Raw genomic sequence first — 24,183 nt, 5'->3', positions numbered from 1 at the left:
AGCACTGCAGTGCCGAAACGAGAGCTTGAAAGCCTTGCATGTGCATTCGTTCAGAGCTGATGTCAGTTCGGAGGGCATTTGCGCAATAACTTACGTCCATTTAAACTCTGCCACTCAGCCATTTCCATTGCCGATGCAAATGCTATTGAAGTCAGACAGTCATTTTGGAAATAGGTTTCACATACAAAACATCTCTGCTGCACGTAAACTGTTGAAAGGCGCAGACAAGAGAGGTGTTTTAGACAATTGTCACTGTAGTATGTGGAAAGTGTGAACATGCAGTGCGTTGGGCACATGGGGGGGTGTAGCTCAGTGGTAGAGCATTTGACTGCAGATCAAGAGGTCCCCAGTTCAAATCTGGGTGCCCCTTTACACGTGAGCAGTGCATCGAGGATCTGCCGTTCACCCCTCTGCACCGGGAACTCCTTGGAAGGGGTGTTTTCTTCCCGCATTCAACGACCACGGCAAAGTTCCTTCTGTGATGAACAGCTGAAGGACACGAAGATCCGTGTTGCCTCGTGAGATGTTGCGATGTTGCAATGTAGCACTGCAGTGCCGAAACCAGAGCTTGAAAGCCTTGCATGTGCATTCGTTCAGAGCTGATGTCAGTTCGGAGGGCATTTGCGCAATAACTTACGTCCAATTAAACTCTGCCACTCAGCCATTTCCATTGCCGATGCAAATGCTATTGAAGTCAGACAGTCATTTTGGAAATAGGTTTCACATACAAAACATCTCTGCTGCACGTAAACTGTTGAAAGGCGCAGACAAGAGAGGTGTTTTAGACAATTGTCACTGTAGTATGTGGAAAGTGTGAACATGCAGTGCGTTGGGCACATGGGGGGTGTAGCTCAGTGGTAGAGCATTTGACTGCAGATCAAGAGGTCCCCAGTTCAAATCTGGGTGCCCCCTTTACACGTGAGCAGTGCATCGAGGATCTGCCGTTTACCCCTCTGCACAGGGAACACCTTGGAAGGGGTGTTTTCTTCCCGCATTCAACGACCACGGCAAAGTTCCTTCTGTGATGAACAGCTGAAGGACACGAAGATCCGTGTTGCCTCGTGAGATGTTGCAATGTAGCACTGCAGTGCCGAAACGAGAGCTTGAAAGCCTTGCATGTGCATTCGTTCAGAGCTGATGTCAGTTCGGAGGGCATTTGCGCAATAACTTACGTCCATTTAAACTCTGCCACTCAGCCATTTCCATTGCCGATGCAAATGCTATTGAAGTCAGACAGTCATTTTGGAAATAGGTTTCACATACAAAACATCTCTGCTGCACGTAAACTGTTGAAAGGCGCAGACAAGAGAGGTGTTTAGACAATTGTCACTGTAGTATGTGGAAAGTGTGAACATGCAGTGCGTTGGGCCCATGGCGGGGTGTAGCTCAGTGGTAGAGCATTTGACTGCAGATCAAGAGGTCCCCAGTTTAAATCTGGGTGCCCCCTTTACACGTGAGCAGTGCATCGAGGATCTGCCGTTCACCCCTCTGCACCGGGAACACCTTGGAAGGGGTGTTTTCTTCCCGCATTCAACGACCACGGCAAAGTTCCTTCTGTGATGAACAGCTGAAGGACACGAAGATCCGTGTTGCCTCGTGAGATGTTGCGATGTTGCAATGTAGCACTGCAGTGCCGAAACGAGAGCTTGAAAGCCTTGCATGTGCATTCGTTCAGAGCTGATGTCAGTTCGGAGGGCATTTGCGCAATAACTTACGTCCAATTAAACTCTGCCACTCAGCCATTTCCATTGCCGATGCAAATGCTATTGAAGTCAGACAGTCATTTTGGAAATAGGTTTCACATACAAAACATCTCTGCTGCACGTAAACTGTTGAAAGGCGCAGACAAGAGAGGTGTTTTTAGACAATTGTCACTGTAGTATGTGGAAAGTGTGAACATGCAGTGCGTTGGGCGCCTGGGGGGTGTAGCTCAGTGGTAGAGCATTTGACTGCAGATCAAGAGGTCCCCAGTTCAAATCTGGGTGCCCCTTTACACGTGAGCAGTGCATCGAGGATCTGCCGTTCGCCCCTCTGCACCGGGAACTCCTTGGAAGGGGTGTTTTCTTCCCGCATTCAACGACCACGGCAAAGTTCCTTCTGTGATGAACAGCTGAAGGACACGAAGATCCGTGTTGCCTCGTGAGATGTTGCAATGTAGCACTGCAGTGCCGAAACGAGAGCTTGAAAGCCTTGCATGTGCATTCGTTCAGAGCTGATGTCAGTTCGGAGGGCATTTGCGCAATAACTTACGTCCAATTAAACTCTGCCACTCAGCCATTTCCATTGCCGATGCAAATGCTATTGAAGTCAGACAGTCATTTTGGAAATAGGTTTCACATACAAAACATCTCTGCTGCACGTAAACTGTTGAAAGGCGCAGACAAGAGAGGTGTTTTAGACAATTGTCACTGTAGTATGTGGAAAGTGTGAACATGCAGTGCGTTCCCCAACTGGGGGGTGTAGCTCAGTGGTAGAGCATTTGACTGCAGATCAAGAGGTCCCCAGTTCAAATCTGGGTGCCCCCTTTACACGTGAGCAGTGCATCGAGGATCTGCCGTTTACCCCCTCTGCACAGGGAACACCTTGGAAGGGGTGTTTTCTTCCCGCATTCAACGACCACGGCAAAGTTCCTTCTGTGATGAACAGCTGAAGGACACGAAGATCCGTGTTGCCTCGTGAGATGTTGCAATGTAGCACTGCAGTGCCGAAACGAGAGCTTGAAAGCCTTGCATGTGCATTCGTTCAGAGCTGATGTCAGTTCGGAGGGCATTTGCGCAATAACTTACGTCCATTTAAACTCTGCCACTCAGCCATTTCCATTGCCGATGCAAATGCTATTGAAGTCAGACAGTCATTTTGGAAATAGGTTTCACATACAAAACATCTCTGCTGCACGTAAACTGTTGAAAGGCGCAGACAAGAGAGGTGTTTTTAGACAATTGTCACTGTAGTATGTGGAAAGTGTGAACATGCCGTGCCTTGGGCACTTGGGGGGTGTTGCTCAGTGGTAGAGCATTTGACTGCAGATCAAGAGGTCCCCAGTTCAAATCTGGGTTCCCCCTTTGCCCATGAGCAGTGCATCGAGGATCTGCCGTTCACCCCTCTGCACCGGGAACTCTGTGGAAGGGGTGTTTTCTTCCCGCATTCAACGACCACGGCAAAGTTCCTTCTGTGATGAACAGCTGAAGGACACGAAGATCCGTGTTGCCTCGTGAGATGTTGCAATGTAGCAATGTAGCACTGCAGTGCCGAAACGAGAGCTTGAAAGCCTTGCATGTGCATTCGTTCAGAGCTGATGTCAGTTCGGAGGGCATTTGCGCAATAACTTAGGTCCAATTAAACTCTGCCACTCAGCCATTTCCATTGCCGATGCAAATGCTATTGAAGTCAGACAGTCATTTTGGAAATAGGTTTCACATACAAAACATCTCTGCTGCACGTAAACTGTTGAAAGGCGCAGACAAGAGAGGTGTTTTAGACAATTGTCACTGTAGTATGTGGAAAGTGTGAACATGCAGTGCGTTGGGCGCCTGGGGGGTGTAGCTCAGTGGTAGAGCATTTGACTGCAGATCAAGAGGTCCCCAGTTCAAATCTGGGTGCCCCCCTTTGCCCGTGAGCAGTGCATCGAGGATTTGCCGTTCGCCCCTCTGCACCGGGAACTCTGTGGAAGGGGTGTTTTCTTCCCGCATTCAACGACCACGGCAAAGTTCCTTCTGTGATGAACAGCTGAAGGACACGAAGATCCGTGTTGCCTCGTGAGATGTTGCGATGTTGCAATGTAGCACTGCAGTGCCGAAACGAGAGCTTGAAAGCCTTGCATGTGCATTCGTTCAGAGCTGATGTCGGTTCGGAGGGCATTTGCGCAATAACTTACGTCCAATTAAACTCTGCCACTCAGCCATTTCCATTGCCGATGCAAATGCTATTGAAGTCAGACAGTCATTTTGGAAATAGGTTTCACATACAAAACATCTCTGCTGCACGTAAACTGTTGAAAGGCGCAGACAAGAGAGGTGTTTTAGACAATTGTCACTGTAGTATGTGGAAAGTGTAAACATGCAGTGCGTTGGGCACATGGGGGGTGTAGCTCAGTGGTAGAGCATTTGACTGCAGATCAAGAGGTCCTCAGTTCAAATCTGGGTGCCCCCTTTACACGTGAGCAGTGCATCGAGGATCTGCCGTTTACCCCTCTGCACAGGGAACACCTTGGAAGGGGTGTTTTCTTCCCGCATTCAACGACCACGGCAAAGTTCCTTCTGTGATGAACAGCTGAAGGACACGAAGATCCGTGTTGCCTCGTGAGATGTTGCAATGTAGCACTGCAGTGCCGAAACGAGAGCTTGAAAGCCTTGCACGTGCATTCGTTCAGAGCTGATGTCAGTTCGGAGGGCATTTGCGCAATAACTTACATCCATTTAAACTCTCCCACTCAGCCATTTCCATTGCCGATGCAAATGCTATTGAAGTCAGACAGTCATTTTGGAAATAGGTTTCACATACAAAACATCTCTGCTGCACGTAAACTGTTGAAAGGCGCAGACAAGAGAGGTGTTTTAGACAATTGTCACTGTAGTATGTGCAAAGTGTGAACATGCAGTGCGTTGGGCCCATGGGGGGTGTAGCTCAGTGGTAGAGCATTTGACTGCAAATCAAGAGGTCCCCAGTTTAAATCTGGGTGTCACCTTTACACGTGAGCAGTGCATCGAGGATCTGCCGTTCACCCCTCTGCACCGGGAACTCCTTGGAAGGGGTGTTTTCTTCCCGCATTCAACGACCACGGCAAAGTTCCTTCTGTGATGAACAGCTGAAGGACACGAAGATCCGTGTTGCCTCGTGAGATGTTGCGATGTTGCAATGTAGCACTGCAGTGCCGAAACGAGACCTTGAAAGCCTTGCATGTGCATTCGTTCAGAGCTGATGTCAGTTCGGAGGGCATTTGCGCAATAACTTAGGTCCAATTAAACTCTGCCACTCAGCCATTTCCATTGCCGATGCAAATGCTATTGAAGTCAGACAGTCATTTTGGAAATAGGTTTCACATACAAAACATCTCTGCTGCACGTAAACTGTTGAAAGGCGCAGACAAGAGAGGTGTTTTAGACAATTGTCACTGTAGTATGTGGAAAGTGTGAACATGCAGTGCGTTGGGCACCTGGGGGGTGTAGCTCAGTGGTAGAGCATTTGACTGCAGATCAAGAGGTCCCCAGTTCAAATCTGGGTGCCCCCTTTACACGTGAGCAGTGCATCGAGGATCTGCCGTTCGCCCCTCTGCACCGGGAACTCCTTGGAAGGGGTGTTTTCTTCCCGCATTCAACGACCACGGCAAAGTTCCTTCTGTGATGAACAGCTGAAGGACACGAAGATCCGTGTTGCCTCGTGAGATGTTGCAATGTAGCACTGCAGTGCCGAAACGAGAGCTTGAAAGCCTTGCATGTGCATTCGTTCAGAGCTGATGTCAGTTCGTAGGGCATTTGCGCAATAACTTACGTCCAATTAAACTCTGCCACTCAGCCATTTCCATTGCCGATGCAAATGCTATTGAAGTCAGACAGTCATTTTGGAAATAGGTTTCACATACAAAACATCTCTGCTGCACGTAAACTGTTGAAAGGCGCAGACAAGAGAGGTGTTTTAGACAATTGTCACTGTAGTATGTGGAAAGTGTGAACATGCAGTGCGTTCCCCAACTGGGGGGTGTAGCTTAGTGGTAGAGCATTTGACTGCAGATCAAGAGGTCCCCAGTTCAAATCTGGGTGCCCCCTTTACACGTGAGCAGTGCATCGAGGATCTGCCGTTTACCCCTCTGCACAGGGAACACCTTGGAAGGGGTGTTTTCTTCCCGCATTCAACGACCACGGCAAAGTTCCTTCTGTGATGAACAGCTGAAGGACACGAAGATCCGTGTTGCCTCGTGAGATGTTGCAATGTAGCACTGCAGTGCCTAAACGAGAGCTTGAAAGCCTTGCATGTGCATTCGTTCAGAGCTGATGTCAGTTCGGAGGGCATTTGCGCAATAACTTACGTCCATTTAAACTCTGCCACTCAGCCATTTCCATTGCCGATGCAAATGCTATTGAAGTCAGACAGTCATTTTGGAAATAGGTTTCACATAGAAAACATCTCTGCTGCACGTAAACTGTTGAAAGGCGCAGACAAGAGAGGTGTTTTAGACAATTGTCACTGTAGTATGTGGAAAGTGTGAACATGCCGTGCCTTGGGCACTTGGGGGGTGTTGCTCAGTGGTAGAGCATTTGACTGCAGATCAAGAGGTCCCCAGTTCAAATCTGGGTTCCCCCTTTGCCCATGAGCAGTGCATCGAGGATCTGCCGTTCACCCCTCTGCACCGGGAACTCTGTGGAAGGGGTGTTTTCTTCCCGCATTCAACGACCACGGCAAAGTTCCTTCTGTGATGAACAGCTGAAGGACACGAAGATCCGTGTTGCCTCGTGAGATGTTGCAATGTTGCAATGTAGCACTGCAGTGCCGAAACGAGAGCTTGAAAGCCTTGCATGTGCATTCGTTCAGAGCTGATGTCAGTTCGGAGGGCATTTGCGCAATAACTTAGGTCCAATTAAACTCTGCCACTCAGCCATTTCCATTGCCGATGCAAATGCTATTGAAGTCAGACAGTCATTTTGGAAATAGGTTTCACATACAAAACATCTCTGCTGCACGTAAACTGTTGAAAGGCGCAGACAAGAGAGGTGTTTTAGACAATTGTCACTGTAGTATGTGGAAAGTGTGAACATGCAGTGCGTTGGGCGCCTGGGGGGTGTAGCTCAGTGGTAGAGCATTTGACTGCAGATCAAGAGGTCCCCAGTTCAAATCTGGGTGCCCCCTTTGCCCGTGAGCAGTGCATCGAGGATCTGCCGTTCCCCCCTCTGCACCGGGAACTCTGTGGAAGGGGTGTTTTCTTCCCGCATTCAACGACCACGGCAAAGTTCCTTCTGTGATGAACAGCTGAAGGACACGAAGATCCGTGTTGCCTCGTGAGATGTTGCAATGTAGCACTGCAGTGCCGAAACGAGAGCTTGAAAGCCTTGCATGTGCATTCGTTCAGAGCTGATGTCAGTTCGTAGGGCATTTGCGCAATAACTTACGTCCAATTAAACTCTGCCACTCAGCCATTTCCATTGCCGATGCAATTGCTATTGAAGTCAGACAGTCATTTTGGAAATAGGTTTCACATACAAAACATCTCTGCTGCACGTAAACTGTTGAAAGGCACAGACAAGAGAGGTGTTTTAGACAATTGTCACTGTAGTATGTGGAAAGTGTGAACATGCAGTGCGTTGGGCACATGGGGGGTGTAGCTCAGTGGTAGAGCATTTGACTGCAGATCAAGAGGTCCCCAGTTCAAATCTGGGTGCCCCCTTTACACGTGAGCAGTGCATCGAGGATCTGCCGTTCACCCCTCTGCACAGGGAACACCTTGGAAGGGGTGTTTTCTTCCCGCATTCAACGACCACGGCAAAGTTCCTTCTGTGATGAACAGCTGAAGGACACGAAGATCCGTGTTGCCTCGTGAGATGTTGCAATGTAGCACTGCAGTGCCGAAACGAGAGCTTGAAAGCCTTGCATGTGCTTTCGTTCAGAGCTGATGTCAGTTCGGAGGGCATTTGCGCAATAACTTACGTCCAATTAAACTCTGCCACTCAGCCATTTCCATTGCCGATGCAAATGCTATTGAAGTCAGACAGTCATTTTGGAAATAGGTTTCACATACAAAACATCTCTGCTGCACGTAAACTGTTGAAAGGCGCAGACAAGAGAGGTGTTTTAGACAATTGTCACTGTAGTATGTGGAAAGTGTGAACATGCAGTGCGTTGGGCACATGGGGGGGTGTAGCTCAGTGGTAGAGCATTTGACTGCAGATCAAGAGGTCCTTAATTCAAATCTGGGTGCCCCCTTTACACGTGAGCAGTGCATCGAGGATCTGCCGTTTACCCCTCTGCACAGGGAACACCTGGGAAGGGGTGTTTTCTTCCCGCATTCAACGACCACGGCAAAGTTCCTTCTGTGATGAACAGCTGAAGGACTCGAAGATCCGTGTTGCGTCGTGAGATGTTGCAATGGAGCACGGCAGTGCCGAAACCAGAGCTTGAAAGCCTTGCATGTGCATTCGTTCAGAGCTGATGTCAGTTCGGAGGGCATTTGCGCAATAACTTACGTCCATTAAAACTCTGCCACTCAGCCATTTCCATTGCCGATGCAAATGCTATTCAAGTCAGACAGTCATTTTGGAAATAGGTTTCACATACAAAACATCTCTGCTGCACGTAAACTGTTGAAAGGCGCAGACAAGAGAGGTGTTTCAGACAATTGTCACTGTAGTATGTGGAAAGTGTGAACATGCAGTGCGTTGGGCCCTTGGCGGGGTGTAGCTCAGTGGTAGAGCATTTGACTGCAGATCAAGAGGTCCCCAGTTCAAATCTGGGTGCCCCCTTTACACGTGAGCAGTGCATCGAGGATCTGCCGTTCACCCCTCTGCACCGGGAACCCCTTGGAAGGGGTGTTTTCTTCCCGCATTCAACGACCACGGCAAAGTTCCTTCTGTGATGAACAGCTGAAGGACACGAAGATCCGTGTTGCCTCGTGAGATGTTGCGATGTTGCAATGTAGCACTGCAGTGCCGAAACGAGAGCTTGAAAGCCTTGCATGTGCATTCGTTCAGAGCTGATGTCAGTTCGGAGGGCATTTGCGCAATAACTTACGTCCAATTAAACTCTGCCACTCAGCCATTTCCATTGCCGATGCAAATGCTATTGAAGTCAGACAGTCATTTTGGAAATAGGTTTCACATACAAAACATCTCTGCTGCACGTAAACTGTTGAAAGGCGCAGACAAGAGAGGTGTTTTAGACAATTGTCACTGTAGTATGTGGAAAGTGTGAACATGCAGTGCGTTGGGCACCTGGGGGGTGTAGCTCAGTGGTAGAGCATTTGACTGCAGGTCAAGAGGTCCCCAGTTCAAATCTGGGTGCCCCCTTTACACGTGAGCAGTGCATCGAGGATCTGCCGTTCGCCCCTCTGCACCGGGAACTCCTTGGAAGGGGTGTTTTCTTCCCGCATTCAACGACCACGGCAAAGTTCCTTCTGTGATGAACAGCTGAAGGACACGAAGATCCGTGTTGCCTCGTGAGATGTTGCAATGTAGCACTGCAGTGCCGAAACGAGAGCTTGAAAGCCTTGCATGTGCATTCGTTCAGAGCTGATGTCAGTTCGTAGGGCATTTGCGCAATAACTTACGTCCAATTAAACTCTGCCACTCAGCCATTTCCATTGCCGATGCAAATGCTATTGAAGTCAGACAGTCATTTTGGAAATAGGTTTCACATACAAAACATCTCTGCTGCACGTAAACTGTTGAAAGGCGCAGACAAGAGAGGTGTTTTAGACAATTGTCACTGTAGTATGTGGAAAGTGTGAACATGCAGTGCGTTGGGCACATGGGGGGTGTAGCTCAGTGGTAGAGCATTTGACTGCAGATCAAGAGGTCCCCAGTTCAAATCTGGGTGCCCCCTTTACACGTGAGCAGTGCATCGAGGATCTGCCGTTACCCCTCTGCACAGGGAACACCTGGGAAGGGGTGTTTTCTTCCCGCATTCAACGACCACGGCAAAGTTCCTTCTGTGATGAACAGCTGAAGGACACGAAGATCCGTGTTGCCTCGTGAGATGTTGCAATGTAGCACGGCAGTGCCGAAACCAGAGCTTGAAAGCCTTGCATGTGCATTCGTTCAGAGCTGATGTCAGTTCGGAGGGCATTTGCGCAATAACTTACGTCCATTTAAACTCTGCCACTCAGCCATTTCCATTGCCGATGCAAATGCTATTCAAGTCAGACAGTCATTTTGGAAATAGGTTTCACATACAAAACATCTCTGCTGCACGTAAACTGTTGAAAGGCGCAGACAAGAGAGGTGTTTTAGACAATTGTCACTGTAGTATGTGGAAAGTGTGAGCATGCAGCGCGTTCACCAACTGGGGGGTGTAGCTCTGTGGTAGAGCATTTGACTGCAGATCAAGAGGTCCCCAGTTCAAATCTGGGTGCCCCCCTTTACACGTGAGCAGTGCATCGAGGATCTGCCATTCCCTCCTCTGCACGGGGGACACCAGAGTAGGGGTGTTTTCTTCCCGCATTCAACGACCACGGCAAAGTTCCTTCTGTGGTGAACAGCTGAAGGACACGAAGATCCGTGTTGCCTCGTGAGATGTTGCAATGTTGCAATGTAGCACTGCAGTTCCGAAACGAGAGCTTGAAAGCCTTGCATGTGCATTCGTTCAGAGCTGATGTCAGTTCGGAGGGCATTTGCGCAATAACTTACGTCCATTGAAACTCTGCCACTCAGCCATTTCCATTGCCGATGCAAATGCTATTGAAGTCAGACAGTCATTTTGGAAATAGGTTTCACATACAAAACATCTCTGCTGCACGTAAACTGTTGAAAGGCGCAGACAAGAGAGGTGTTTTAGACAATTGTCACTGTAGTATGTGGAAAGTGTGAGCATGCAGCGTGCTTTCCGCCTGTGGGGTGTAGCTCAGTGGTAGAGCATTTGACTGCAGATCAAGAGGTCCCCAGTTCAAATCTAGGTGCCCCCTTTACACGTGAGCAGTGCATCGAGGATCTGCCGTTTACCCCCTCTGCACAGGGAACACCTTGGACGGGGTGTTTTCTTCCCGCATTCAACGACCACGGCAAAGTTCCTTCTGTGATGAACAGCTGAAAGACACGAAGATCCGTGTTGCCTCGTGAGATGTTGCAATGTAGCACTGCAGTGCCGAAACCAGAGCTTGAAAGCCTTGCATGTGCATTCGTTCAGAGCTGATGTCAGTTCGGAGGGCATTTGCGCAATAACATACGTCCAATTAAACTCTGCCACTCAGCCATTTCCATTGCCGATGCAAATGCTATTGAAGTCAGACAGTCATTTTGGAAATAGGTTTCACATACAAAACATCTCTGCTGCACGTAAACTGTTGAAAGGCGCAGACAAGAGAGGTGTTTTAGACAATTGTCACTGTAGTATGTGGAAAGTGTGAGCATGCAGCGTGTTTTCTGCCTGCGGGGTGTAGCTCAGTGGTAGAGCATTTGACTGCAGATCAAGAGGTCCCCAGTTCAAATCTGGGTGCCCCCTTTACACGTGAGCAGTGCATCGAGGATCTGCCGTTTACCCCTCTGCACCGGGAACTCCTTGGATTGGGTGTTTTCTTCCCGCATTCAACGACCACGGCAAAGTTCCTTCTGTGATGAACAGCTGAAGGACACGAAGATCCGTGTTGTCTCGTGAGATGTTGCAATGTAGCACTGCAGTGCCGAAACGAGAGCTTGAAAGCCTGGCATGTGCATTCGTTCAGAGCTGATGTCAGTTCGGAGGGCATTTGCGCAATAACTTACGCCCTTTTAAACTCTGCCACTCAGCCAGTTCCATTGCCGATGCAAATGCTATTGAAGTCAGACAGTCATTTTGGAAATAGGTTTCACATACAAAACATCTCTGCTGCACGTAAACTGTTGAAAGGCGCAGACAAGAGAGGTGTTTTAGACAGTTGTCACTGCAGTATGTGGAAAGTGTGAACATGCAGTGCGTTGGGCACCTGGGGGGTGTAGCTCAGTGGTAGAGCATTTGACTGCAGATCAAGAGGTCCCCAGTTCAAATCTGGGTGCCCCCTTTACACGTGAGCAGTGCATCGAGGATCTGCCGTTCACCCCTCTGCACCGGGAACTCCTTGGAAGGGGTGTTTTCTTCCCGCATTCAACGACCACGGCAAAGTTCCTTCTGTGATGAACAGCTGAAGGACACGAAGATCCGTGTTGCCTCGTGAGATGTTGCAATGTTGCAATGTAGCACTGCAGTTCCGAAACGAGAGCTTGAAAGCCTTGCATGTGCATTCGTTCAGAGCTGATGTCAGTTCGGAGGACATTTGCGCAATAACTTACGTCCATTAAACTCTGCCACTCAGCCATTTCCATTGCCGATGCAAATGCTATTGAAGTCAGACAGTCATTTTGGAAATAGGTTTCACATACAAAACATCTCTGCTGCACGTAAACTGTTGAAAGGCGCAGACAAGAGAGGTGTTTTAGACAATTGTCACTGTAGTATGTGGAAAGTGTGAACATGCAGTGCGTTGGGCACATGGGGGGTGTAGCTCAGTGGTAGAGCATTTGACTGCAGATCAAGAAATCCCCAGTTCAAATCTGGGTGCCCCCTTTGCACGTGAGCAGTGAATTGAGGATCTGCTGTTCACCCCTCTGCACCGGGAACTCCTTGGAAGGGGTGTTTTCTTCCCGCATTCAACGACCACGGCAAAGTTCCTTCTGTGATGAACAGCTGAAGGACACGAAGATCCGTGTTGCCTCGTGAGATGTTGCAATGTAGCACTGCAGTGCCGAAACGAGAGCTTGAAAGCCTTGCATGTGCATTCGTTCAGAGCTGATGTCAGTTCGGAGGGCATTTGCGCAATAACTTACGTCCATTTAAACTCTGCCACTCAGCCATTTCCATTGCCGATGCAAATGCTATTGAAGTCAGACAGTCATTTTGGAAATAGGTTTCACATACAAAACATCTCTGCTGCACGTAAACTGTTGAAAGGCGCAGACAAGAGAGGTGTTTTAGACAATTGTCACTGTAGTATGTGGAAAGTGTGAGCATGCAGCGTGTTTTCCGCCTGGGGGGTGTAGCTCAGTGGTAGAGCATTTGACTGCAGATCAAGAGGTCCCCAGTTCAAATCTGGGTGCCCCCTTTACACGTGAGCAGTGCATCGAGGATCTGCCGTTTACCCCTCTGCACAGGGAACACCTTGGGAGGTGTGTTTTCTTCCCGCATTCAACGACCACGGCAAAGTTCCTTCTGTGATGAACAGCTGAAGGACACGAAGATCCGTGTTGCCTCGTGAGATGTTGCAATGCAGCACTGCAGTGCCGAAACCAGAGCTTGAAAGCCTTGCATGTGCATTCGTTCAGAGCTGATGTCAGTTCGGAGGGCATTTGCACAATAACTTACGTCCATTTAAACTCTGCCACTCAGCCAGTTCCATTGCCGATGCAAATGCTATTGAAGTCAGACAGTCATTTTGGAAATAGGTTTCACATACAAAACATCTCTGCTGCACGTAAACTGTTGAAAAGCGCAGACAAGAGAGGTGTTTTAGACAATTGTCACTGTAGTATGTGGAAAGTGTGAACATGCAGTGCGTTGGGCACCTGGGGGGTGTAGCTCGGTGGTAGAGCATTTGACTGCAGATCAAGAGGTCGCCAGTTCAAATTTGGGTGCCCCCGTTACGCGTGAGCAGTGCAGCGAGGATCTGCCGTTCACCCCTCTGCACGGGGGACACCTGCGGAGGGGTGTTTTCTTCCCGCATTCAACGACCACGGCAAAGTTCCTTCTGTGATGAACAGCTGAAGGACACGAAGATCCGTGTTGCCTCGTGAGATGTTGCAATGTTGCAATGTAGCACTGCAGTTCCGAAACGAGAGCTTGAAAGCCTTGCATGTGCATTCGTTCAGAGCTGATGTCAGTTCGGAGGGCATTTGCGCAATAACTTACGTCCATTAAACTCTGCCACTCAGCCATTTCCATTGCCGATGCAAATGCTATTGAAGTCAGACAGTCATTTTGGAAATAGGTTTCACATACAAAACATCTCTGCTGCACGTAAACTGTTGAAAGGCGCAGACAAGAGAGGTGTTTTAGACAATTGTCACTGTAGTATGTGGAAAGTGTGAACATGCAGTGCGTTGGGCACATGGGGGGGTGTACCTCAGTGGTAGAGCATTTGTCTGCAGATCAAGAAGTGCCCCGTTCAAATCTGGGTGCCCCCTTTGCACGTGAGCAGTGAATTGAGGATCTGCTGTTCACCCCTCTGCACCGGGAACTTCTTGGAAGGGGTGTTTTCTTCCCGCATTCAACGACCACGGCAAAGTTCCTACTGTGATGAACAGCTGAAGGACACGAAGATCCGTGTTGCCTCGTGAGATGTTGCAATGTAGCACTGCAGTGCCGAAACGAGAGCTTGAAAGCCTTGCATGTGCATTCGTTCAGAGCTGATGTCAGTTCGGAGGGCATTTGCGCAATAACTTACGTCCATTTAAACTCTGCCACTCAGCCATTTCCATTGCCGATGCAAATGCTATTGAAGTCAGACAGTCATTTTGGAAATAGGTTTCACATACAAAACATCTCTGCTGCACGTAAACTGTTGAAAGGCGCAGACAAGAGAGGTGTTTTAGACAATTGTCACTGTAGTATGTGGAAAGTGTGAACATGCAGTGCGTTGGGCACATGGGGGGGGTGTACCTCAGTGGTAGAGCATTTGACTGCAGATCAAGAAATCCCCAGTTCAAATCTGGGTGCCCCCTTTGCACGTGAGCAGTGAATTGAGGATCTGCTGTTCACCCCTCTGCACCGGGAACTCCTTGGAAGGGGTGTTTTCTTCCCGCATTCAACGACCACGGCAAAGTTCCTTCTGTGATGAACAGCTGAAGGACACGAAGATCCGTGTTGCCTCGTGAGATGTTGCAATGTAGCACTGCAGTGCCGAAACGAGAGCTTGAAAGCCTTGCATGTGCATTCGTTCAGAGCTGATGTCAGTTCGGCGGGCATTTGCGCAATAACTTACGTCCAATTAAACTCTGCCACTCAGCCATTTCCATTGCCGATGCAAATGCTATTGAAGTCAGACAGTCATTTTGGAAATAGGTTTCACATACAAAACATCTCTGCTGCACGTAAACTGTTGAAAGGCGCAGACAAGAGAGGTGTTTTAGACAATTGTCACTGTAGTATGTGGAAAGTGTGAACATGCAGTGCGTTGGGCACATGGGGGGGTGTAGCTCAGTGGTAGAGCATTTGACTGCAGATCAAGAGGTCCCCAGTTCAAATCTGGGTGCCCCCTTTACACGTGAGCAGTGCATCGAGGACCTGCCGTTTACCCCTCTGCACAGGGAACACCTTGGAAGGGGTGTTTTCTTGCCGCATTCAACGACCACGGCAAAGTTCCTTCTGTGATGAACAGCTGAAAGACACGAAGATCCGTGTTGCCTCGTGAGATGTTGCAATGTAGCACTGCAGTGCCGAAACCAGAGCTTGAAAGCCTTGCATGTGCATTCGTTCAGAGCTGATGTCAGTTCGGAGGGCATTTGCGCAATAACTTACGTCCATTTAAACTCTGCCACTCAGCCATTTCCATTGCCGATGCAAATGCTATTGAAGTCAGACAGTCATTTTGGAAATAGGTTTCACATACAAAACATCTCTGCTGCACGTAAACTGTTGAAAGGCGCAGACAAGAGAGGTGTTTTAGACAATTGTCACTGTAGTATGTGGAAAGTGTGAACATGCAGCGTGTTTTCCACCTGGGGGGTGTAGCTCAGTGGTAGAGCATTTGACTGCAGATCAAGAGATCCCCAGTTCAAATCTAGGTGCCTTCTTTACACGTGAGCAGTGCATCGAGGATCTGCCGTTTACCCCTCTGCACAGGGAACACCTGGGAAGGGGTGTTTTCTTCCCGCATTCAACGACCACGGCAAAGTTCCTTCTGTGATGAACAGCTGAAGGACTCGAAGATCCGTGTTGCGTCGTGAGATGTTGCAATGGAGCACGGCAGTGCCGAAACCAGAGCTTGAAAGCCTTGCATGTGCATTCGTTCAGAGCTGATGTCAGTTCGGAGGGCATTTGCGCAATAACTTACGTCCATTAAAACTCTGCCACTCAGCCATTTCCATTGCCGATGCAAATGCTATTCAAGTCAGACAGTCATTTTGGAAATAGGTTTCACATACAAAACATCTCTGCTGCACGTAAACTGTTGAAAGGCGCAGACAAGAGAGGTGTTTTAGACAATTGTCACTGTAGTATGTGGAAAGTGTGAACATGCAGTGCGTTGGGCCCATGGGGGGTGTAGCTCAGTGGTAGAGCATTTGACTGCAGATCAAGAGGTCCCCAGTTCAAATCTGGGTGCCCCCTTTACACGTGAGCAGTGCATCGAGGATCTGCCGTTCACCCCTCTGCACCGGGAACACCTTGGAAGGGGTGTTGTCTTCCCGCATTCAACGACCACGGCAAAGTTCCTTCTGTGATGAACAGCTGAAGGACACGAAGATCCGTGTTGCCTCGTGAGATGTTGCGATGTTGCAATGTAGCACTGCAGTGCCGAAACGAGAGCTTGAAAGCCTTGCATGTGCATTCGTTCAGAGCTGATGTCAGTTCGGAGGGCATTTGCGCAATAACTTACGTCCAATTAAACTCTGCCACTCAGCCATTTCCATTGCCGATGCAAATGCTATTCAAGTCAGACAGTCATTTTGGAAATAGGTTTCACATACAAAACATCTCTGCTGCAAGTAAACTGTTGAAAGGCGCAGACAAGAGAGGTGTTTTAGACAATTGTCACTGTAGTATGTGGAAAGTGTGAACATGCAGTGCGTTGGGCACATGGGGGGGTGTAGCTCAGTGGTAGAGCATTTGACTGCAGATCAAGAGGTCCTCAATTCAAATCTGGGTGCCCCCTTTACACGTGAGCAGTGCATCGAGGATCTGCCGTTTACCCCTCTGCACAGGGAACACCTTGGAAGGGGTGTTTTCTTCCCGCATTCAACGACCACGGCAAAGTTCCTTCTGTGATGAACAGCTGAAGGACACGAAGATCCGTGTTGCCTCGTGAGATGTTCCGATGTTGCAATGTAGCACTGCAGTGCCGAAACGAGAGCTTGAAAGCCTTGCATGTGCATTCGTTCAGAGCTGATGTCAGTTCGGAGGGCATTTGCTCAATAACTTAGGTCCAATTAAACTCTGCCACTCAGCCATTTCCATTGCCGATGCAAATGCTATTGAAGTCAGACAGTCATTTTGGAAATAGGTTTCACATACAAAACATCTCTGCTGCACGTAAACTGTTGAAAGGCGCAGACAAGAGAGGTGTTTTAGACAATTGTCACTGTAGTATGTGGAAAGTGTGAACATGCAGTGCGTTGGGCGCCTGGGGGGTGTAGCTCAGTGGTAGAGCATTTGACTGCAGATCAAGAGGTCCCCAGTTCAAATCTGGGTGCCCCCTTTACACGTGAGCAGTGCATCGAGGATCTGCCGTTCGCCCCTCTGCACCGGGAACTCCTTGGAAGGGGTGTTTTCTTCCCGCATTCAACGACCACGGCAAAGTTCCTTCTGTGATGAACAGCTGAAGGACACGAAGATCCGTGTTGCCTCGTGAGATGTTGCAATGTAGCACTGCAGTGCCGAAACGAGAGCTTGAAAGCCTTGCATGTGCATTCGTTCAGAGCTGATGTCAGTTCGTAGGGCATTTGCGCAATAACTTACGTCCAATTAAACTCTGCCACTCAGCCATTTCCATTGCCGATGCAAATGCTATTGAAGTCAGACAGTCATTTTGGAAATAGGTTTCACATACAAAACATCTCTGCTGCACGTAAACTGTTGAAAGGCGCAGACAAGAGAGGTGTTTTAGACAATTGTCACTGTAGTATGTGGAAAGTGTGAACATGCAGTGCATTGGGCACATGGGGGGGTGTAGCTCAGTGGTAGAGCATTTGACTGCAGATCAAGAGGTCCCCAGTTCAAATCTGGGTGCCCCCTTTGCACGTGAGCAGTGCATCGAGGATCTGCCGTTTACCCCTCTGCACAGGGAACACCTGGAAGGGGTGTTTTCTTCCCGCATTCAACGACCACGGCAAAGTTCCTTCTGTGATGAACAGCTGAAGGACACGAAGATCCGTGTTGCCTCGTGAGATGTTGCAATGTAGCACGGCAGTGCCGAAACCAGAGCTTGAAAGCCTTGCATGTGCATTCGTTCAGAGCTGATGTCAGTTCGGAGGGCATTTGCGCAATAACTTACGTCCATTTAAACTCTGCCACTCAGCCATTTCCATTGCCGATGCAAATGCTATTCAAGTCAGACAGTCATTTTGGAAATAGGTTTCACATACAAAACATCTCTGCTGCACGTAAACTGTTGAAAGGCGCAGACAAGAGAGGTGTTTTAGACAATTGTCACTGTAGTATGTGGAAAGTGTGAGCATGCAGCGCGTTCACCAACTGGGGGGTGTAGCTCTGTGGTAGAGCATTTGACTGCAGATCAAGAGGTCCCCAGTTCAAATCTGGGTGCCCCCTTTACACGTGAGCAGTGCATCGAGGATCTGCCATTCCCTCCTCTGCACGGGGGACACCAGAGTAGGGGTGTTTTCTTCCCGCATTCAACGACCACGGCAAAGTTCCTTCTGTGGTGAACAGCTGAAGGACACGAAGATCCGTGTTGCCTCGTGAGATGTTGCAATGTTGCAATGTAGCACTGCAGTTCCGAAACGAGAGCTTGAAAGCCTTGCATGTGCATTCGTTCAGAGCTGATGTCAGTTCGGAGGGCATTTGCGCAATAACTTACGTCCATTGAAACTCTGCCACTCAGCCATTTCCATTGCCGATGCAAATGCTATTGAAGTCAGACAGTCATTTTGGAAATAGGTTTCACATACAAAACATCTCTGCTGCACGTAAACTGTTGAAAGGCGCAGACAAGAGAGGTGTTTTAGACAATTGTCACTGTAGTATGTGGAAAGTGTGAGCATGCAGCGTGCTTTCCGCCTGTGGGGTGTAGCTCAGTGGTAGAGCATTTGACTGCAGATCAAGAGGTCCCCAGTTCAAATCTAGGTGCCCCCTTTACACGTGAGCAGTGCATCGAGGATCTGCCGTTTACCCCTCTGCACAGGGAACACCTTGGACGGGGTGTTTTCTTCCCGCATTCAACGACCACGGCAAAGTTCCTTCTGTGATGAACAGCTGAAAGACACGAAGATCCGTGTTGCCTCGTGAGATGTTGCAATGTAGCACTGCAGTGCCGAAACCAGAGCTTGAAAGCCTTGCATGTGCATTCGTTCAGAGCTGATGTCAGTTCGGAGGGCATTTGCGCAATAACATACGTCCAATTAAACTCTGCCACTCAGCCATTTCCATTGCCGATGCAAATGCTATTGAAGTCAGACAGTCATTTTGGAAATAGGTTTCACATACAAAACATCTCTGCTGCACGTAAACTGTTGAAAGGCGCAGACAAGAGAGGTGTTTTAGACAATTGTCACTGTAGTATGTGGAAAGTGTGAGCATGCAGCGTGTTTTCTGCCTGCGGGGTGTAGCTCAGTGGTAGAGCATTTGACTGCAGATCAAGAGGTCCCCAGTTCAAATCTGGGTGCCCCCTTTACACGTGAGCAGTGCATCGAGGATCTGCTGTTAACCACTCTGCACCGGGAACTCCTTGGATTGGGTGTTTTCTTCCCGCATTCAACGACCACGGCAAAGTTCCTTCTGTGATGAACAGCTGAAGGACACGAAGATCCGTGTTGTCTCGTGAGATGTTGCAATGTAGCACTGCAGTGCCGAAACGAGAGCTTGAAAGCCTGGCATGTGCATTCGTTCAGAGCTGATGTCAGTTCGGAGGGCATTTGCGCAATAACTTACGCCCTTTTAAACTCTGCCACTCAGCCAGTTCCATTGCCGATGCAAATGCTATTGAAGTCAGACAGTCATTTTGGAAATAGGTTTCACATACAAAACATCTCTGCTGCACGTAAACTGTTGAAAGGCGCAGACAAGAGAGGTGTTTTAGACAGTTGTCACTGCAGTATGTGGAAAGTGTGAACATGCCGTACCTTGGGCACCTGGTGGGTGTAGCTCAGTGGTAGAGCATTTGACTGCAGATCAAGAGGTCCCCAGTTCAAATCTGGGTGCCCCCTTTACACGTGAGCAGTGCATCGAGGATCTGCCGTTCACCCCTCTGCACCGGGAACTCCTTGGAAGGGGTGTTTTCTTCCCGCATTCAACGACCACGGCAAAGTTCCTTCTGTGATGAACAGCTGAAGGACACGAAGATCCGTGTTGCCTCGTGAGATGTTGCAATGTTGCAATGTAGCACTGCAGTTCCGAAACGAGAGCTTGAAAGCCTTGCATGTGCATTCGTTCAGAGCTGATGTCAGTTCGGAGGACATTTGCGCAATAACTTACGTCCATTAAACTCTGCCACTCAGCCATTTCCATTGCCGATGCAAATGCTATTGAAGTCAGACAGTCATTTTGGAAATAGGTTTCACATACAAAACATCTCTGCTGCACGTAAACTGTTGAAAGGCGCAGACAAGAGAGGTGTTTTAGACAATTGTCACTGTAGTATGTGGAAAGTGTGAACATGCAGTGCGTTGGGCACATGGGGGGGTGTAGCTCAGTGGTAGAGCATTTGACTGCAGATCAAGAAATCCCCAGTTCAAATCTGGGTGCCCCCTTTGCACGTGAGCAGTGAATTGAGGATCTGCTGTTCACCCCTCTGCACCGGGAACTCCTTGGAAGGGGTGTTTTCTTCCCGCATTCAACGACCACGGCAAAGTTCCTTCTGTGATGAACAGCTGAAGGACACGAAGATCCGTGTTGCCTCGTGAGATGTTGCAATGTAGCACTGCAGTGCCGAAACCAGAGCTTGAAAGCCTTGCATGTGCATTCGTTCAGAGCTGATGTCAGTTCGGAGGGCATTTGCGCAATAACTTACGTCCATTTAAACTCTGCCACTCAGCCATTTCCATTGCCGATGCAAATGCTATTGAAGTCAGACAGTCATTTTGGAAATAGGTTTCACATACAAAACATCTCTGCTGCACGTAAACTGTTGAAAGGCGCAGACAAGAGAGGTGTTTTAGACAATTGTCACTGTAGTATGTGGAAAGTGTGAGCATGCAGCGTGTTTTCCGCCTGGGGGGTGTAGCTCAGTGGTAGAGCATTTGACTGCAGATCAAGAGGTCCCCAGTTCAAATCTGGGTGCCCCCTTTACACGTGAGCAGTGCATCGAGGATCTGCCGTTTACCCCTCTGCACAGGGAACACCTTGGGAGGTGTGTTTTCTTCCCGCATTCAACGACCACGGCAAAGTTCCTTCTGTGATGAACAGCTGAAGGACACGAAGATCCGTGTTGCCTCGTGAGATGTTGCAATGCAGCACTGCAGTGCCGAAACCAGAGCTTGAAAGCCTTGCATGTGCATTCGTTCAGAGCTGATGTCAGTTCGGAGGGCATTTGCACAATAACTTACGTCCATTTAAACTCTGCCACTCAGCCAGTTCCATTGCCGATGCAAATGCTATTGAAGTCAGACAGTCATTTTGGAAATAGGTTTCACATACAAAACATCTCTGCTGCACGTAAACTGTTGAAAAGCGCAGACAAGAGAGGTGTTTTAGACAATTGTCACTGTAGTATGTGGAAAGTGTGAACATGCAGTGCGTTGGGCACCTGGGGGGTGTAGCTCGGTGGTAGAGCATTTGACTGCAGATCAAGAGGTCGCCAGTTCAAATTTGGGTGCCCCCGTTACGCGTGAGCAGTGCAGCGAGGATCTGCCGTTCACCCCTCTGCACGGGGGACACCTGCGGAGGGGTGTTTTCTTCCCGCATTCAACGACCACGGCAAAGTTCCTTCTGTGATGAACAGCTGAAGGACACGAAGATCCGTGTTGCCTCGTGAGATGTTGCAATGTTGCAATGTAGCACTGCAGTTCCGAAACGAGAGCTTGAAAGCCTTGCATGTGCATTCGTTCAGAGCTGATGTCAGTTCGGAGGGCATTTGCGCAATAACTTACGTCCATTGAAACTCTGCCACTCAGCCATTTCCATTGCCGATGCAAATGCTATTGAAGTCAGACAGTCATTTTGGAAATAGGTTTCACATACAAAACATCTCTGCTGCACGTAAACTGTTGAAAGGCGCAGACAAGAGAGGTGTTTTAGACAATTGTCACTGTAGTATGTGGAAAGTGTGAACATGCAGTGCGTTGGGCACATGGGGGGGTGTACCTCAGTGGTAGAGCATTTGTCTGCAGATCAAGAAGTGCCCCGTTCAAATCTGGGTGCCCCCTTTGCACGTGAGCAGTGAATTGAGGATCTGCTGTTCACCCCTCTGCACCGGGAACTCCTTGGAAGGGGTGTTTTCTTCCCGCATTCAACGACCACGGCAAAGTTCCTACTGTGATGAACAGCTGAAGGACACGAAGATCCGTGTTGCCTCGTGAGATGTTGCAATGTAGCACTGCAGTGCCGAAACGAGAGCTTGAAAGCCTTGCATGTGCATTCGTTCAGAGCTGATGTCAGTTCGGAGGGCATTTGCGCAATAACTTACGTCCATTTAAACTCTGCCACTCAGCCATTTCCATTGCCGATGCAAATGCTATTGAAGTCAGACAGTCATTTTGGAAATAGGTTTCACATACAAAACATCTCTGCTGCACGTAAACTGTTGAAAGGCGCAGACAAGAGAGGTGTTTTAGACAATTGTCACTGTAGTATGTGGAAAGTGTGAACATGCAGTGCGTTGGGCACATGGGGGGGGTGTACCTCAGTGGTAGAGCATTTGACTGCAGATCAAGAAATCCCCAGTTCAAATCTGGGTGCCCCCTTTGCACGTGAGCAGTGAATTGAGGATCTGCTGTTCACCCCTCTGCACCGGGAACTCCTTGGAAGGGGTGTTTTCTTCCCGCATTCAACGACCACGGCAAAGTTCCTTCTGTGATGAACAGCTGAAGGACACGAAGATCCGTGTTGCCTCGTGAGATGTTGCAATGTAGCACTGCAGTGCCGAAACCAGAGCTTGAAAGCCTTGCATGTGCATTCGTTCAGAGCTGATGTCAGTTCGGCGGGCATTTGCGCAATAACTTACGTCCAATTAAACTCTGCCACTCAGCCATTTCCATTGCCGATGCAAATGCTATTGAAGTCAGACAGTCATTTTGGAAATAGGTTTCACATACAAAACATCTCTGCTGCACGTAAACTGTTGAAAGGCGCAGACAAGAGAGGTGTTTTAGACAATTGTCACTGTAGTATGTGGAAAGTGTGAACATGCAGTGCGTTGGGCACATGGGGGGGTGTAGCTCAGTGGTAGAGCATTTGACTGCAGATCAAGAGGTCCCCAGTTCAAATCTGGGTGCCCCCTTTACACGTGAGCAGTGCATCGAGGACCTGCCGTTTACCCCTCTGCACAGGGAACACCTGGAAAGGGGTGTTTTCTTCCCGCATTCAACGACCACGGCAAAGTTCCTTCTGTGATGAACAGCTGAAGGACACGAAGATCCGTGTTGCCTCGTGAGATGTTGCAATGCAGCACGGCAGTGCCGAAACCAGAGCTTGAAAGCCTTGCATGTGCATTCGTTCAGAGCTGATGTCAGTTCGGAGGGCATTTGCGCAATAACTTACGTCCATTTAAACTCTGCCACTCAGCCATTTCCATTGCCGATGCAAATGCTATTCAAGTCAGACAGTCATTTTGGAAATAGGTTTCACAAACAAAACATCTCTGCTGCACGTAAACTGTTGAAAGGCGCAGACAAGAGAGGTGTTTTAGACAATTGTCACTGTAGTATGTGGAAAGTGTGAACATGCAGTGCGTTGGGCACATGGGGGGGTGTAGCTCAGTGGTAGAGCATTTGACTGCAGATCAAGAGGTCCCCAGTTCAAATCTGGGTGCCCCCTTTGCACGTGAGCAGTGCATCGAGGATCTGCCGTTCACCCCTCTGCACCGGGAACTCCTTGGAAGGGGTGTTTTCTTCCCGCATTCAACGACCACGGCAAAGTTCCTTCTGTGATGAACAGCTGAAGGACACGAAGATCCGTGTTGCCTCGTGAGATGTTGCGATGTTGCAATGTAGCACTGCAGTGCCGAAACGAGAGCTTGAAAGCCTTGCATGTGCATTCGTTCAGAGCTGATGTCAGTTCGGAGGGCATTTGCGCAATAACTTACGTCCAATTAAACTCTGCCACTCAGCCATTTCCATTGCCGATGCAAATGCTATTGAAGTCAGACAGTCATTTTGGAAATAGGTTTCACATACAAAACATCTCTGCTGCACGTAAACTGTTGAAAGGCGCAGACAACAGAGGTGTTTTAGACAATTGTCACTGTAGTATGTGGAAAGTGTGAACATGCAGTGCGTTGGGCACATGGGGGGTGTAGCTCAGTGGTAGAGCATTTGACTGCAGATCAAGAGGTCCTCAGTTCAAATCTGGGTGCCCCCTTTACACGTGAGCAGTGCATCGAGGATCTGCCGTTTACCCCTCTGCACAGGGAACACCTTGGAAGGGGTGTTTTCTTCCCGCATTCAACGACCACGGCAAAGTTCCTTCTGTGATGAACAGCTGAAGGACACG

At 48.9% G+C, this 24,183-nt stretch overlaps 15 non-coding genes across 15 annotated transcripts; all 15 read left to right on the top strand.

Moving 5' to 3' along the window:
• Nucleotides 1–840: 840 nt before the first annotated feature.
• On the top strand, nucleotides 841–912 carry trnac-gca (transfer RNA cysteine (anticodon GCA)). Its single transcript has one exon. It is a non-coding gene; the product is annotated as a tRNA-Cys (tRNA).
• A 1,541-nt stretch (nucleotides 913–2,453) lies between these two features.
• On the top strand, nucleotides 2,454–2,525 carry trnac-gca (transfer RNA cysteine (anticodon GCA)). Its single transcript has one exon. It is a non-coding gene; the product is annotated as a tRNA-Cys (tRNA).
• Nucleotides 2,526–5,155: 2,630 nt separating this feature from the next.
• On the top strand, nucleotides 5,156–5,227 carry trnac-gca (transfer RNA cysteine (anticodon GCA)). Its single transcript has one exon. It is a non-coding gene; the product is annotated as a tRNA-Cys (tRNA).
• Nucleotides 5,228–6,768: 1,541 nt separating this feature from the next.
• On the top strand, nucleotides 6,769–6,840 carry trnac-gca (transfer RNA cysteine (anticodon GCA)). The gene has a single exon. It is a non-coding gene; the product is annotated as a tRNA-Cys (tRNA).
• Nucleotides 6,841–7,303: 463 nt separating this feature from the next.
• Nucleotides 7,304–7,375, top strand: trnac-gca (transfer RNA cysteine (anticodon GCA)). Its single transcript has one exon. It is a non-coding gene; the product is annotated as a tRNA-Cys (tRNA).
• Nucleotides 7,376–9,453: 2,078 nt separating this feature from the next.
• trnac-gca (transfer RNA cysteine (anticodon GCA)) lies at nucleotides 9,454–9,525 on the top strand. The gene has a single exon. It is a non-coding gene; the product is annotated as a tRNA-Cys (tRNA).
• Nucleotides 9,526–11,602: 2,077 nt separating this feature from the next.
• trnac-gca (transfer RNA cysteine (anticodon GCA)) lies at nucleotides 11,603–11,674 on the top strand. The gene has a single exon. It is a non-coding gene; the product is annotated as a tRNA-Cys (tRNA).
• A 1,005-nt stretch (nucleotides 11,675–12,679) lies between these two features.
• On the top strand, nucleotides 12,680–12,751 carry trnac-gca (transfer RNA cysteine (anticodon GCA)). Its single transcript has one exon. It is a non-coding gene; the product is annotated as a tRNA-Cys (tRNA).
• Nucleotides 12,752–14,830: 2,079 nt separating this feature from the next.
• trnac-gca (transfer RNA cysteine (anticodon GCA)) lies at nucleotides 14,831–14,902 on the top strand. Its single transcript has one exon. It is a non-coding gene; the product is annotated as a tRNA-Cys (tRNA).
• Nucleotides 14,903–15,900: 998 nt separating this feature from the next.
• trnac-gca (transfer RNA cysteine (anticodon GCA)) lies at nucleotides 15,901–15,972 on the top strand. The gene has a single exon. It is a non-coding gene; the product is annotated as a tRNA-Cys (tRNA).
• Nucleotides 15,973–16,987: 1,015 nt separating this feature from the next.
• trnac-gca (transfer RNA cysteine (anticodon GCA)) lies at nucleotides 16,988–17,059 on the top strand. The gene has a single exon. It is a non-coding gene; the product is annotated as a tRNA-Cys (tRNA).
• Nucleotides 17,060–17,523: 464 nt separating this feature from the next.
• Nucleotides 17,524–17,595, top strand: trnac-gca (transfer RNA cysteine (anticodon GCA)). The gene has a single exon. It is a non-coding gene; the product is annotated as a tRNA-Cys (tRNA).
• A 3,153-nt stretch (nucleotides 17,596–20,748) lies between these two features.
• trnac-gca (transfer RNA cysteine (anticodon GCA)) lies at nucleotides 20,749–20,820 on the top strand. Its single transcript has one exon. It is a non-coding gene; the product is annotated as a tRNA-Cys (tRNA).
• A 2,080-nt stretch (nucleotides 20,821–22,900) lies between these two features.
• On the top strand, nucleotides 22,901–22,972 carry trnac-gca (transfer RNA cysteine (anticodon GCA)). Its single transcript has one exon. It is a non-coding gene; the product is annotated as a tRNA-Cys (tRNA).
• A 464-nt stretch (nucleotides 22,973–23,436) lies between these two features.
• Nucleotides 23,437–23,508, top strand: trnac-gca (transfer RNA cysteine (anticodon GCA)). The gene has a single exon. It is a non-coding gene; the product is annotated as a tRNA-Cys (tRNA).
• Nucleotides 23,509–24,183: the final 675 nt, after the last annotated feature.

The sequence above is a fragment of the Hemiscyllium ocellatum genome, unplaced genomic scaffold, assembly GCF_020745735.1.
Source record: "Hemiscyllium ocellatum isolate sHemOce1 unplaced genomic scaffold, sHemOce1.pat.X.cur. scaffold_2179_pat_ctg1, whole genome shotgun sequence".
NCBI lineage: Eukaryota > Metazoa > Chordata > Chondrichthyes > Orectolobiformes > Hemiscylliidae > Hemiscyllium > Hemiscyllium ocellatum.
This window is presented reverse-complemented; position numbering and strand designations above follow the sequence as displayed.